Source organism: Triticum urartu, chromosome 3 (assembly GCF_003073215.2).
Source record: "Triticum urartu cultivar G1812 chromosome 3, Tu2.1, whole genome shotgun sequence".
Taxonomy (NCBI): domain Eukaryota; kingdom Viridiplantae; phylum Streptophyta; class Magnoliopsida; order Poales; family Poaceae; genus Triticum; species Triticum urartu.
In genome coordinates, this window is record NC_053024.1 from 720872769 (window position 1) to 720887504 (window position 14736).

Here is a 14736-nt window from a genome sequence, read left to right on the forward strand (position 1 = left end):
TAATTACTTCTTAGGAATATAGTTTTCACAAAAGAAGACGCAAATGCAATATAATATTCATCCTGGAATACAGAAAATACAGTCTTTGAAACGCTTGAAACTATCGAACAAATACAATCAGAATATTGTCATCATGGATGAAAAGCGCTACAACGACATATGAAAGCTGACTACCTAGTCTTGATCTAAAAACACCCTCAAGGGCTTTTCCAATTGTTTCATGACAGCCTCCCATCCCACGTGCGTCGGGTGCATGTCGTCCCAATAGAAAAATTTATTGGACTTGTCGCACACGGTGTAAAGAAGCTCTCTGGACAACTCGCCTTGCTGTCCACAGTAACCCTTCGAATCTAAACTCTCGCAACACGGCGATAGTTTGCGCTTGAATTGCTTCGTTAGGTCTGAGCCTTTACCTACATTAATGTACATCAAATTAATTTAGATTAGAAAATTTTGAAATAAAGAAACTTTTGAATGCATGCAGATACATACCTGGCACATTATCCACAATATTAATGAATGTGGTGTACAGATCGGTGATGTGGACATTCTTCTTTGCTGTCATAACTTGTTTCAAGTTATTATATGGATGGAAGCACCCAAGTTTTCAAAAATATCGCACGTGGTGTAGTTGTTAGTTCGGGTTTGTGATGGTGTGCAACCGACAGGATGTAAGTTGTTGACAAGAACCTTTGTCACCCCGAGCTTCAACAATTGCTCCACATTAGCAGCCATCTCTTTTGTCACTTTCCCAATATAAGCATTAATCTGCACCGCATACATGAAAATTAAGTTAGTAAGATGCACAAACAAATTAATTGTTCAAACTAGTGTATGCATACTATGTTGATATAGTACTCACATCGTTGGGGCTACTTAGTCCAATGACGCCGGTGCTTGCATAATCATTGCCGGAGAAGGCCACGAGCGCTACAGAGTGAGTCAATTGTTTCTCCGTGATGGTCCCGTCCTTGACCATCTTCCTGAAAGTATTGACTTGCTTGGTAAAGGTGGGAAACTCATGTGATGTACTATCCAACACCACTGCACCACCCGTAGCAAAAGTCATGCCGGACGGGTCGCAGGTTTTCTCCGCTGTACGGGCATGTGCTAGAGGGGCTTCCTCCAACCCCAACATTGTTGCTGCAAGTTATCAATAGAACAATGAGTAGGGTTAATTATGATGCACCGGGGATTTATACAATATAACAGAGTACTTGTTTTAGGGCAATAAATAAGTATAACAACGGTACTTACCGATGAAATCCGACTGGATCTTGTAGTTTGAGAAGCGGCCGGACGGGGTATTCGGCCGCGGAAACCCATCGGTATCGACGTAGTTGGAGCCGTAGGGGTAAGCCCATTGCCATGACATCTCGGTGACGGGGTCGGTCAGAGGGAGGTTCCTGTTGTCAGCGAAGTCATCCCCGAAGACAAAGAAGGTGGCGCTCGACGGCTTCTTGATACGTCTCCGTCGTATCTACTTTTCCAAACACTTTTGCCCTTATTTTGGACTCTAACTTGTATGATTTGAATGTACTAACCCGGACTGACGCTATTTTCAGCAGAATTACCATGTGATGTTGTTTTATGTGCAGAAAACAAATATTCTCGGAATGACCTGAAACTCCACGGAACATCTTAGAAAAAACAATAAAAAATCCTCGCCAAAGATGAAGACCAGGGGGCCCACACCCTTCTCACGAGGGTGCGGGGCGCCCCCCCTAGGGCGTGCCCCTACCTCGTGGCCCCCCTGTTGCGTCTCCAACTCCAACTCCACCTCCATATATTGAGTTTCGATGAGAAAAAAATCAGAGAAAAGAAATCATCGCGTTTTACGATACGGAGCCGCCCCCAAGCCCTAAAACCTCTCGGGAGGGCTGCTCTGGAGTCCGTTCGAGGCTCCGGAGAGGGGAATTCGTCGCTGTCGTCATCATCAACCGTCCTCCATCACCAATTTCATGATGCTCACCGCCGTGCGTGAGTAATTCCATCGTAGGCTTGCTGGACGGTGATGGGTTGGATGAGATTTATCATGTAATCGAGTTAGTTTTGTTATGGTTTGATCCCTAGTATCCATTATGTTCCGAGATTGATGTTGCTATGACTTTGCCATGCTTAATGCTTGTCACTAGGGCCCGAGTGCCATGATTTCAGATCTGAACCTATTATGTTTTCATGAATATATGTGAGTTCTTGATCCTATCTTGCAAGTCTATAGTCACCTACTATGTGTTATGATCCGGCAACCCCGAAGTGACAATAATCGGGACCACTCCCGGTGATGACCATAGTTTGAGGAGTTCATGTATTCACTATGTGCTAATGCTTTGTTTCGGTTCTCTATTAAAAGGAGGCCTTAATATCCCTTAGTTTCCAATAGGACCCCGCTACCACGGGAGGGTAGGACAAAAGATGTCATGCAAGTTCTTTTCCATAAGCACGTATGACTATATACGGAATACATGCCTACATTACATTGATGAATTGGAGTTAGTTCTGTGTCACCCTATGTTATGACTGTTACATGATGAACCGCAGCCGGCATAATTATCCATCACTGATCCGGTGCCTACGAGTTTTCCATATACTGGTTCTCTCTTATTTACTTTTCCGCTGCTACTGTTACAATCACTACAAAATACCAAAAACATTACTTTTGATGTCTTTACTTTTGTTGCCGCTACCACCACTATCATATCACTTTGCTACTAAACACTTTGCTGCAGATACTAAGTTTCCAGGTGTGGTTGAATTGACAACTCAGCTGCTAATACTTGAGAATATTCTTTGGCTCCCCTTGTGTCGAATCAATAAATTTGGGTTGAATACTCTACCCTCAAAAGCTGTTGCGATCCCCTATACTTGTGGGTTATCAAGACTAATTTCTGGCGCCGTTGCCGGGGAGCATAGCTCTATTCTTTGAGTCACTTGGGATTTATATCTGCTGGACATTATGAAGAACTTGAGAGATCCAAAAACCAAGATCTATCCCTCAACTACGAGGGGAGGTAAGGAACTGCCATCTAGCTCTGCACTTGATTCACCTTCTGTTATGAGTAAGTTTGCGACACCTACACCTACTTCTGCTATTCGTTCTGATATGTCGCATGTTATTGATGATGCCACTTCTGCTATGCATGATACTTATGATGAAACTACTTCTATGTCTGATACTACGGTGCCCCTTAGTGAATTTCTTGATGAACAAATTGCTAGGGCTAGAGAAAAAGAAATTATTGAATCTGAATACAATGATGATAGTGATGATGAAAATATGCCTGTTATTCCTGAGGGTTATCTTTTTGATACGGAATCTTCTGCCGCTATTTTTGCTTGCAAAAGATAGATATGAGCTTAAGAGGTTATTAATTAAATGGAACAAAGAATCACTTAGAGATAAAATGAGACCTGGACCTGCTTTTGCTACTTCACCTATATGTGTTCCTGATAAGGATTATGAATTCTCTGTTGATCCTGATATAATTACTTTGGTTGAATCTGATCCGTTTTATGGCTATGAATCTGAAACTGTTGTGGCACATCTTACTAAGTTAAATGATATAGCTGCCCTGTTCACTAATGATGAGAGATCGCGTTACTTTTATATACTCAAAATATTTCCGTTCTCATTAAAGGGTGATGCTAAGATATGGTTTAATTCTCTTGATCCTGGTTGTGTGCGTAGTCCCCAGGATATGATTTATTACTTCTCTGCTAAATATTTCCCTGCTCATAAGAAACAAGCTGCTTTGAGGGAAATATACAACTTTGTGCAAATTAAAGAAGAGAGTCACCCACAAGCTTGGGGGAGGCTTCTCAAGTTACTTAATGCTTTGCCTGATCATCCTCTTAAGAAACCTGAAATACTTGATATCTTTTATAATGGACTAACCGATGCTTCCAGAGATTACCTGGATAGTTGTGCTGGTTCTCTTTTCAGGGAAAGAACACCGGATGAAGCTGAAATTCTATTGAATAATATGTTGACAAATGAAAATAATTGGGCACCTCCTAAGCCAGCTCCTGAGCCAACTCCTGCTCCAATTACTGAGCCTATTCCTAAACCAACTCCGAAGAAGAAAGGTGTTTTATTTCTCAGTCCCGAAGATATGCAAGAGGCAAAGAAATCTATGAAAGAAAAATGTATTAAAGCTGAAGACGTTAAGAATTTACCTCCTATTGAAGAAATACATGGTCTTAATATAGCGCATGTTGAAGAAACATATGATCTCAATTATTTATTCACTGAAGAACCTCCTGATCCCGATATCCCGACACAGGTAGTAAAGGTAAATTCTCTCTATAGATATGATAAAGGTGAAGTCCCTCCTACTAAAATTGCTAGTCAGTGCTTGGATGAGTTTGATAACTTTATGTTTAAGCAAGACGACTTCAATGCTTATTTTGGTAGACAATTAAAAGAAAATGCTTATATGATTAGACGCTTGGGTGAATATATGGCTAATATTAAAGGTGAACTTAAACTTGTTAGCAAACATGCTTCTATCGTTACCACTCAAGTAGAACAAGTACTTAAGGCTCAAAAAGAAGTGCTTAATGAAATGAATAGAAAGAAAAATGATTATGCTGTTAGAGTGGCTACTAGAACTGGTAGAATGACTCAGGAACCTTTGTATCCTGAAGGCCACCCTAAGAGAATCGAGCAAGATTCTCAAAGAAATAATATTGATGTTCCTAGCTCTTCTAAAAAGAAGAAGAAGAAAAATGATAGAACTGTGAAAACTTCTAGTGAACCTATTGCTGAACCACCTGATAATCCAAATGATATTTCTATGTCCGATGCTGAAACACAATCTGGTAATGAACATAAACCTAGTAAAAATATTAATGATGATGTTCATGATGATGCTCAACCTAGTAATGATAATGATGTAGAAGTTGAACCTGCTGTTGATCTTGATAACCCACAATCAAAGAATCAACGTTATGATAAAAGAGACTTTGTTGCTAGGAAACATGGTAAAGAAAGGGAACCTTGGGTTCAGAAACCCATGCCCTTTCCTCCGAAACCATCCAAGAAAAAGGATGATGAGGATTTTGAGCGCTTTGCTGAAATGATTAGGCCTATCTTTTTGCGTATGAGATTAACTGATGTGCTCAAAACAAATCCTTATGCTAAATATATGAAGGATATCATTACTAATAAAAGAAAGATACCGGAAGCTGAGATTTCCACCATGCTTGCTAATTATACTTTTATGGGTGGAATACCAAAGAAACTTGGAGACCCCGGAGTACCTACTATACCTTGCTCTGTTAAAAGAAATTATATCAAAACTGCTTTATGTGATCTTGGAGCCGGTGTTAGTGTTATGCCTCTCTCTTTATATCGTAGACTTGACTTGAATAAGCTGACACCTACTGAAATATCTTTGCAAATGGCTGATAAATCAACTGCTATACCTGTCGGTATCTATGAGGATGTGCCTGTTGTGGTTGCAAACGTTACTATTTTAACGGACTTTGTTATACTTGATATTCCCGAGGATGATAGTATGTCTATTATTCTTGGAAGACCTTTTCTTAATACTGCAGGGGCTGTTATTGATTGCAACAAAGGCAATGTCACTTTTCATGTTAATGGTAATGAGCATACGGTACACTTTCCGAGGAAACAACCTCAAGTTCATAGTATCAACTCTATTGGAAAAATTCCATCGATTATAATTGGAGGTTTTGAATTTCCTCTCCCTACTATCAAAAAGAAATATGATATACTTATTATAGGGGATGTGCATATCCCCGTTGAGGTAACTTAGTGTTATTCGAAATTTCTCCGGTTTCATGATTATCGGAACGAGTTTGTTAACAAGACTTGATCAACCTTATTAGTGGGTTCTTTTTGATGAGCATGAGATGGATGAAACTAGAAGCACAACCTTTTGTACCCTCTCTATATTTTCTGTTATTTAGATTAAATAAAGTAAAAATAGTATTTTCTGTCTGTTTCCTGACTTATCTGTGCAATATAAAAATATCCTGAAAATAAAATTCCTCAGAATGCCATGCCAATTTAATATGATTTTTTTCGGGAATATTTGAGGATTTACTGTGCAAAAATTACCACGGGAGGAGCTGCCACCTAGCCACGAGGGTGGTGGGCGCCCCCCCTATAGCGTGCGCCCCCTGCCTCGTGGGCCCACGGTGGCCCTCCTCCACTTATCCCAGCACCCATCTTCTTCCTCTATCTCACACAAACCCGAAAAACCAACTCAAGCACGAGTTCCAGCCACTTTTGCTGCGATTTTCGATCTCCTTGCTCAAAGCACCTCTCGCAAAACTGCTTGGGGAGATTGTTCCTTGGTATGTGACTCCTCCATTGGTCCAATTAGTTTTTGTTCTAGTGCTTTATTCTTTGCAAATTTGTGCTGCATAGGTGACCATGTTCTTGAGCTTGCATGTCAAATTTATATGGTTCCAAGTAGTTCTAATGCTTGATATAGGCTCTAGGCACTTGTAGGAGTAGTTGCTATCAGTTTTATTGAGTTTGGTTCACTTTTATTTTGAAGTTACTAGAAATTTCAGAATTTTTCAGAAAATGATGAGGAGATTATTGAGGGGCTCATCGAGCCAAAACTCGAAGGAAAAGGCACCGAAGCCTAAGTATAATTTGCCACGCACCGCGGAGATTCGGGCGTGCGAATGGCCTTCTGATGATTTCCTGAGAGAAGCCGGTATCTATGAAGATTTTCATGAATTGGCTCACATGCAGGCCTCACCGCTTTCCTCCACGACCAATGCGGTCAGTATCTCTTACTCACAAATACCTTTGTGCAAAACTTTCATTTTCATTCTAGGAACTCACCACCTACGGTGGAGTTTCATTTATATGATGAGCATAAGGAGATGTCACTTTATGATTTCTGTCGGATTTGTTTAGTCCCTTTTGAGGGCAAGATAGAAGAACCACATCATGATGATGTGGCTGGGTTTATTGATAATATCACTGTAGGAGAAACCAGGAAGGTTTCCGACGCACGAATCACTAGCATACATTTTCCTGTTTTGCGTTACTTTGCATTATTTGCTAGTCGTTGTTTAATTGGACGCGGAAATTCTGGAAACCTTAGTATCCCTGATTTAATTATTCTGCTGCAAGGTTTATACAATGATAACACTTTTAGTTTGGGCGGTATTATTGCTAGACGGTTAAATATGAACCGTACTAAGGGCCCCATCTTTGGAGGCATCTATGCCACACGCCTAGCCGCACATTTTAACATACCTATTAGGCATGCTGAGAAGGAAGAAAAGGTGCTGCCCCGTGTTTATCTAGATCATAAAAGTATGCTGGCACATGATTTTATTGTTAAGAATAGGGCAGGAGAGCTTAAGTATCAATTGTTCTTTAATAAACATCATCCTGAGACTATTACCTTGCCTGCTCCTTCTTTGTTTGATTTGACTGCAGGCACGTACCTTGTTCCGTTGACGGCTATTCACGCCTACCGGAACCCTACACCAGTCGAGGAGCCAGAACAGGAACCACAAGATGATCCTCCACGACAATCTGTTTATTCTTGGGATCCAGAGATGACTGTCAGCCAGTGGCAGTCAGAGTCTTCTTCTTCATCACAGTATGATCCCAACTATCCTTCCTCATCACAGTATGACCCCAACAACTATTATTATGGATATCCGCCAGGCCAGCCGTGGCCATAGACCAACTTAGGCCAAAAGCCTAAACTTGGGGGAGTACGTATTTCTCACCGACATTATATTTATGTTCACACACACTCATTGCTAGATGTCGGTACTCATACTTTTTCACTCTAATATCCATGCTAGTTTATTTTCTTTTTCCTGCTTTCTTCTTGTGTGTTTGTTAAACCTTAAGAAAACCAAAAAAAATTAGTAGTAGTTTATTTTTCTTCTGTAGTAGTAATAATTAAAAATAAAACCCAAAAATATTTCCCGTTCTTCTTTTGCTTGTTGGGAGCTTTCCCGTGTAAATAGTTTTATTTCTTTTCTTTTCTTTGGGGGCCAGTAGGAGAAGACCATAATTAAATTGTTGAAGTGGCTCTTATATGCATTACTGTTGATTTAACCCAGAGCCCATATTGCCTTGTCTTCTCCTCTTTATTGAATGCTCGCAGATTCCAGCTTAGTCCAATGCACATGCACTATTATTATTATTCACACCGTTCGGTCGTGCAAGTGAAAGGCAATTATGATGATATATGATGGACTGACTGAGATGAGAAAAGCTGGTATGAACTCGACCTCTTTTGTTTTTGTAAATATGATGAGCCCGTCGTTCTTGATTCAGCTTATTATGAATAAACATGTTTGCAATGACAATTAGAGATCATAGTTGCTTGTGCCATGCTTGATTAGCTATGGTTATAATGGTTTACCTTGTGTGCCAACATGCTATTGAGATGATTATGATGTGGTATGATGGGGTGGTATCCTCTTTTGAATGATTTAAGTGACTTGACTTGGCACATGTTCACGCATGTAGTTGAAACAAAATCAACATAGCCTTCACGATATTTATGTTCATGGTGGATTATATCCTACTCATGCTTGCATCCAATGTTTATTAATTTTAATGTATGTACATGGCTGTTGTCGCTCTCTAGTTGGTCACTTCCCAGTCTTTTGCTAGCCTTCACTTGTACTAAGCGGGAATACTGTTTGTGCATCCAATCCCTTAAACCCCAAAGTTATTCCAGATGAGTCCACTATACCTTCCTATATGCGGTATCTACCTGCCGTTCCAAGTAAATTTGTATGTGCCAAACTCTAAACCTTCAAATAAACATTCTGTTTTGTATGCTCGAATAGCTCATGTATCAACAAATGATGTCCTTATCTTCCGTGTTAGGCGGGTTATTCTCAAGAGGAGTGGACTCCGCTCCTCACTCACGAGAAAATGGCTGGTCACCGGGATGCCCAGTCCCATGCTTTATGCAAACTAAATCAAAATTAATTGCAAACAAAACTCCCCCTGGGACCTGATGTATGTTGGAGGCACTTGTTGTTTCGAGCAAGCCATGGATTGATGCTTGTTGGTGGAGGGGGAGTATAAACTTTACCATTCTGTTTGGGAACCGCCTATAATGTGTTTCACATGGAAGATATCGCCATCTCTTAGTTGTTACGTTGACAATGAAAGTATACCGCTCAAAATACAATTTATCTCTATTTCAAAACCGAGCTCTGGCACCTCTACAAATCCCTGCTTCCCTCTGCGAAGGGCCTATCCATTTACTTTTATGTTGAGTCATCACCCTCTTATTAAAAAGCACTAGCTGGAGAGTACAGCCGTCATTTACATTCATCACTGTTAATTTATATTGGGTATGACTATGATTGGATCTCTTTTACCATGAATTACAATGTCTAGTCAGTCCTTGATCTTTAAAGGTGCTTTGCATTTATGTTTTGCGGTCTCAGAAAGGGCTAGCGAGATACCATCTTGTTATATCATATTATGATTGTTTTGAGAAAGTGTTGTCATCCGAGATTTATTATTATGACTTGCTAGTTGATTATGCTATTGATATGAGTAATGATGAGACCTAAGAATTACTGCAAGTGTGGTTAGTTATGATCTATGCTGAAAACTTGAATGCTGGCTTGACATAGTTACAACAACAAGAGAAAACAGAGTTTGTAAAAGTTTTTCTTTCTTTCTTTCAGTTTGTCAACTGAATTGCTTGAGGACAAGCAAGGGTTTAAGCTTGGGGGAGTTGATACGTCTCCGTCGTATCTACTTTTCCAAACACTTTTGCCCTTGTTTTAGACTCTAACTTGTATGATTTGAATGGAACTAACCCGGACTGACGCTGTTTTCAGCAGAATTACCATGGTGTTGTTTTATGTGCAGAAAACAAATATTCTCGGAATGACCTGAAACTCCACGAAACATCTTAGAAAAAACAATAAAAAATCCTCGCCAAAGATGAAGACCAGGGGGCCCACACCCTTCTCACGAGGGTGCGGGGCGCCCCCCCTAGGGCGCGCCCCTACCTCGTGGCCCCCCTGTTGCGTCTCCAACTCCAACTCCACCTCCATATATTGATTTTCGATGAGAAAAAAATCAGAGAAAAGAAATCATCGCGTTTTACGATACGGAGCCGCCGCCAAGCCCTAAAACCTCTCGGGAGGGCTGATCTGGAGTCCGTTTGAGGCTCCGGAGAGGGGAATTTGTCGCTGTCGTCATCATCAACCGTCCTCCATCACCAATTTCATGATGCTCACCGCCGTGCGTGAGTAATTCCATCGTAGGCTTGCTGGACGGTGATGGGTTGGATGAGATTTATCATGTAATCGAGTTAGTTTTGTTATGGTTTGATCCCTAGTATCCATTATGTTCTAAGATTGATGTTGCTATGACTTTGCCATGCTTAATGCTTGTCACTAGGGCCCGAGTGCCATGATTTCAGATCTGAACCTATTATGTTTTCATGAATATATGTGAGTTCTTGATCCTATCTTGCAAGTCTATAGTCACCTACTATGTGTTATGATTCGTTAACCCCGAAGTGACAATAATCGGGACCACTCCCGGTGATGACCATACTTTGAGGAGTTCATGTATTCACTATGTGCTAATGCTTCGTTCTGGTTCTCTATTAAAAGGAGGCCTTAATATCCCTTAGTTTCCAATAGGACCCCGCTGCCACGGGAGGGTAGGACAAAAGATGTCATGCAAGTTCTTTTCCATAAGCACGTATGACTATATACGGAATACATGCCTACATTACATTGATGAATTGGAGTTAGTTCTGTGTCACCCTATGTTATGACTGTTACATGATGAACCGCATCTGGCATAATTATCCATCATTGATCCGGTGCCTACGAGTTTTCCATATACTGGTTCTCACTTATTTACTTTCCCGCTGCTACTGTTACAATCACTACAAAATACCAAAAACATTACTTTTGATGTCTTTACTTTTGTTGCCGCTACCACCACTATCATATTACTTTGCTACTAAACACTTTGCTGCAGATACTAAGTTTCCAGGTGTGGTTGAATTGACAACTCAGCTGCTAATACTTGAGAATATTCTTTGGCTCCCCTTGTGTCGAATCAATAAATTTGGGTTGAATACTCTACCCTCGAAAGCTGTTGCGATCCCCTATACTTGTGGGTTATCACTTCTTCTCATGACCGCCGGTAGGCGCAGGCCGGGCCTCCACGCCATTCGGATTCAGGACGAGCAGGAGGAGGGCGAGGCCGAGGACGGCCGGGAGAAGCTTCATCGATTCTGGTGGCGGATGGTTCTACTACTGCCGGCCCGAGGATCACGATCGCCCAGCCGCTACTGTTTCGCCAACTAGAAATCAGGAACACAAAGCGCTTGTCTGCGATGCTTGTACATCATGGCATGGCCCTCTCTTCAATTTATGGAATCATCGACCAGCAAAACAAGTCAAAATCGGGCTTGCGGCCTAGACCAGAGTCGGATCCACACAACAGCCGGACACGGATTGACCAGCAAAGCAAGTTGAAATCGGGCTTGTCATGGACGGGGTGTCGTTGTTCACTGGCCAGCTGCTCATCTCTGCATGCCCTCTTCCCCTTCTTGTAAGGGTCGGGATCGATCTATGACTAGCAGCTAGGGTTCATGGTGGAATGGAGAATTTCGGCTTGTCCAGTCCAAAGCCAACCCATTCGAACATTATACAGTGCTATTTAACTACCGAACCCATTCAGGGCCACCGTTCCACCTGGGCTTCATCTTGACTCGAGTGGGCCGTGCCACAGGCCCGCTCGAGGCCTGGTTCTCTGTCGTTACTTCCTCGCTTGTCGGATGGTGAACAGTATCGGGCTATGTTGCCGCTTGGTGGTGATCTTCAGTATCCTGCACCTGTGCGTCGCTGACAATCCTCCCTCCTTGAGAGCCGGCTTGTCCCAAGCCGGAGCACGGAGCAATTGTTGTTTGAGAAACTCCAAATCTTCCCATGTAGCATCAGTTGGCGAAGAACCAGACCACTGAACCAGTCCTCGGACTATATTCCGGCGACCGACCTGACACACCTTATGTTGCAACACTTGGACCGGAATTTGAAGTGCAGCTTGGGGTGTAGGCAAGGACTGATTGACAACAGCATCGCGGGGTAGGAACTTCTTCAACTGTGAAACATGAAACACTGGATGCAGGCGGCTGGTTGCAGGCAGATCCAGCTTATATGCTCTGTCCCCTATCCTCTCCAAAACTTGAAATGGCCCATAAAACTTAAAAGCAAGTTTATGGTTCGCCCTGGAATACAATGAAAATTGAGCATATGGCTGCATTTTCAGGAACACCTGATCTCCCACAGCAAACGTTCTGTTAGACCTGTGTTTGTCGGCTTGGCTTTTCATATGATGTTGTGCTCACAGCAGATGATGTCTTGTTGTCTCTGTAATCGCCTGGCGAGATTGCAACCGCTCTTGCATTTCCACTGGTGCAATTGTATCAGACTCACTAACACCAAAATATCTTGGAGTGTACCCATACAGGATCTCAAAAGGAGACTTCCCCAAAGCAGAATGCCAATTGGAATTATACCAAAAGTCACACAAGGACAACCACTTACTCCATTTATGAGGTTGAGCACTAATGAAACACCTGAGATAGCACTCCACTTGCTGGTTAACCCTTTCAGTCTGACCATCAGTCTCAAGATGATTTGTTGTGCTCATATTCAGCTGAGTCCCAGTTCTAGCAATCAACATTTTCCAAAATTGGCTAGTGAATATTGGATCTCTGTCAGAGATAATGTACTTTGGCATCCCACTTATAAACATTATCCAAGAACACCTCTGCAACTTTCTGAGCATTAAAAGGGTGTCTCAAGGGAATGAAATGACCATACTTGGAAAACTTATCAATTACCACCAAAATGCAGTTGAACTAAGAAGATTGAGGAAGACCACTAATGAAATCCATAGAAATAGTATGCCAAGCTTGATGTGGTACTAGTAATGGAGATAGCATCCCAGGATAAGGAACCCTCTCTGGTTTAGCTTTCTGACAGAGCAAACAGGACTGCACCTGAGCCAGAATGAACCTTTTCATACCAAACCAAGAAAACAAGGCATGAATTCTTTTGTATGTAACTGGAAACCCTGAATGGCCCCCCAAAGGACTATCATGGAAAGCAGCAAAAAATTTCTGATGCAAAGCAGGAACAGGACCCACCCATATGCTCTGTTTATATTTAAGTAATCCATTTACCAAACTGTAGGGGGGTTTAGATGCTGGTTGAATAGCTAATTGCTGCATTATAGCTATAGCTTTCTCATCCTTCTGATAACTATCCATGATCTCAAGCAACCAACCAGGTTGATTACCGGACACTAAGAAAAGTTGGGACTGGTCTGGAGGTCTTCTGGACAATGCATCAGCTGCAGTATTATCTGAACCTTGCTTGTACTGAATTTGGTAGTTTAAACCCAACAGTTTAGTAAGACACTTCTGTTGCCACACTGTATGTAATCTATGATCTTGTAGGTGAGCCAGACTTCTCTGATCTGTCTTGATAGTAAAATGTTGCACTTGTAGATAAGGCCTCCACTTATCCACTGCTAACAAGATAGCTAGATATTCTTTTTCATAGACTGAGAGAGCTCTATTCTTGGGCCCCAATGTTTTCCTGACAAATGCTAGTGGGTGCCCTTGTTGCATGAGCACTGCACCAATACCATATTCACAGGCATCAGTCTCAATCATGAAGGGTTTAGTAAAATCTGGTAAAGCTAGGACAGGAGCAGAGACTAGTGCTTGTTTTAATGTCACAAAAGCTTCATCTATAATACTGGTCCACACAAAAGGAACATTCTTCTTAAGTAGATCAGTCAGTGGTCTTGCAATTATTCCATAATGCTTAATAAACTTCCTGTAGTAGCCACTTAACCCAAGAAATCCTCTCACCTCCTTCACATTTTGGGGAGTAGGCCATTGTTGAACAGCCACTATCTTATCAGGATCAGTAGAAACTCCCTCTGCTGAGATAACATGTCCTAGATAGGCTATCTTAGGTTGAGCGAAATCACATTTAGACATTTTTACCTTCCACTGTTCTCTATGCAGAATAGATAATACTTCATCCAAATGTTCCCAATGCTCCCTTAAGGTCTTACTGAAGACCAAAATATCATCAAAGAACACTAAAGCAGACTTCCTCAAAATAGGGGAAAGATCATAATTCATTGTCCCTTGAAATGTCCCTGGTGCTCCTGACAACCCCATGCCCATCACATTAAATTCATAATGTCCATTATGAGTCTGAAATGCTGTTTTATACTCTTCTCCTGGTGCTAGTCTAATTTGGTAATACCCAGCTTTCAGATCCATCTTGGAAAACCAACAAGCACCTGCCAGCTCATCCAAAAGTTCATCTATAACAACGACTGGGTACTTGCTTTTTAATGTAATAGCATTAAGGTGTCTGTAATCAATCACCATTGCCAAGTGCCTCCTCTTTTTTCTTAACCAGCAATACAGGAGAAGAAAAATCACTGTTGCTATGCCTGATCATTCCTGAGGCCAACAGTTCTTTGATATGCTTTTCCAATTCATCCTTTAAATGAGGAGCAATCCTATAAGGCCTCACCGACACTGGTCTTGCTCCAGGAATCAATGGAATAGTATGATCTTTGAGTCTTCTGGGTGGCAATGTGGTAGGAGTTTCAAATACTACAACATGTTTATCCAACAACACTTGCAATTCTGGATGTTTCACTTTCTCTTCTACAGGTCTGATTAA

The 14736-nt window shown here is 41.6% G+C and overlaps 1 pseudogene; it reads right to left on the reverse strand.

Annotated features, from left to right (window-relative positions):
- Positions 1-174: 174 nt before the first annotated feature.
- On the reverse strand, positions 175-11244 carry LOC125549413 (annotated as a pseudogene).
- Positions 11245-14736: the final 3492 nt, after the last annotated feature.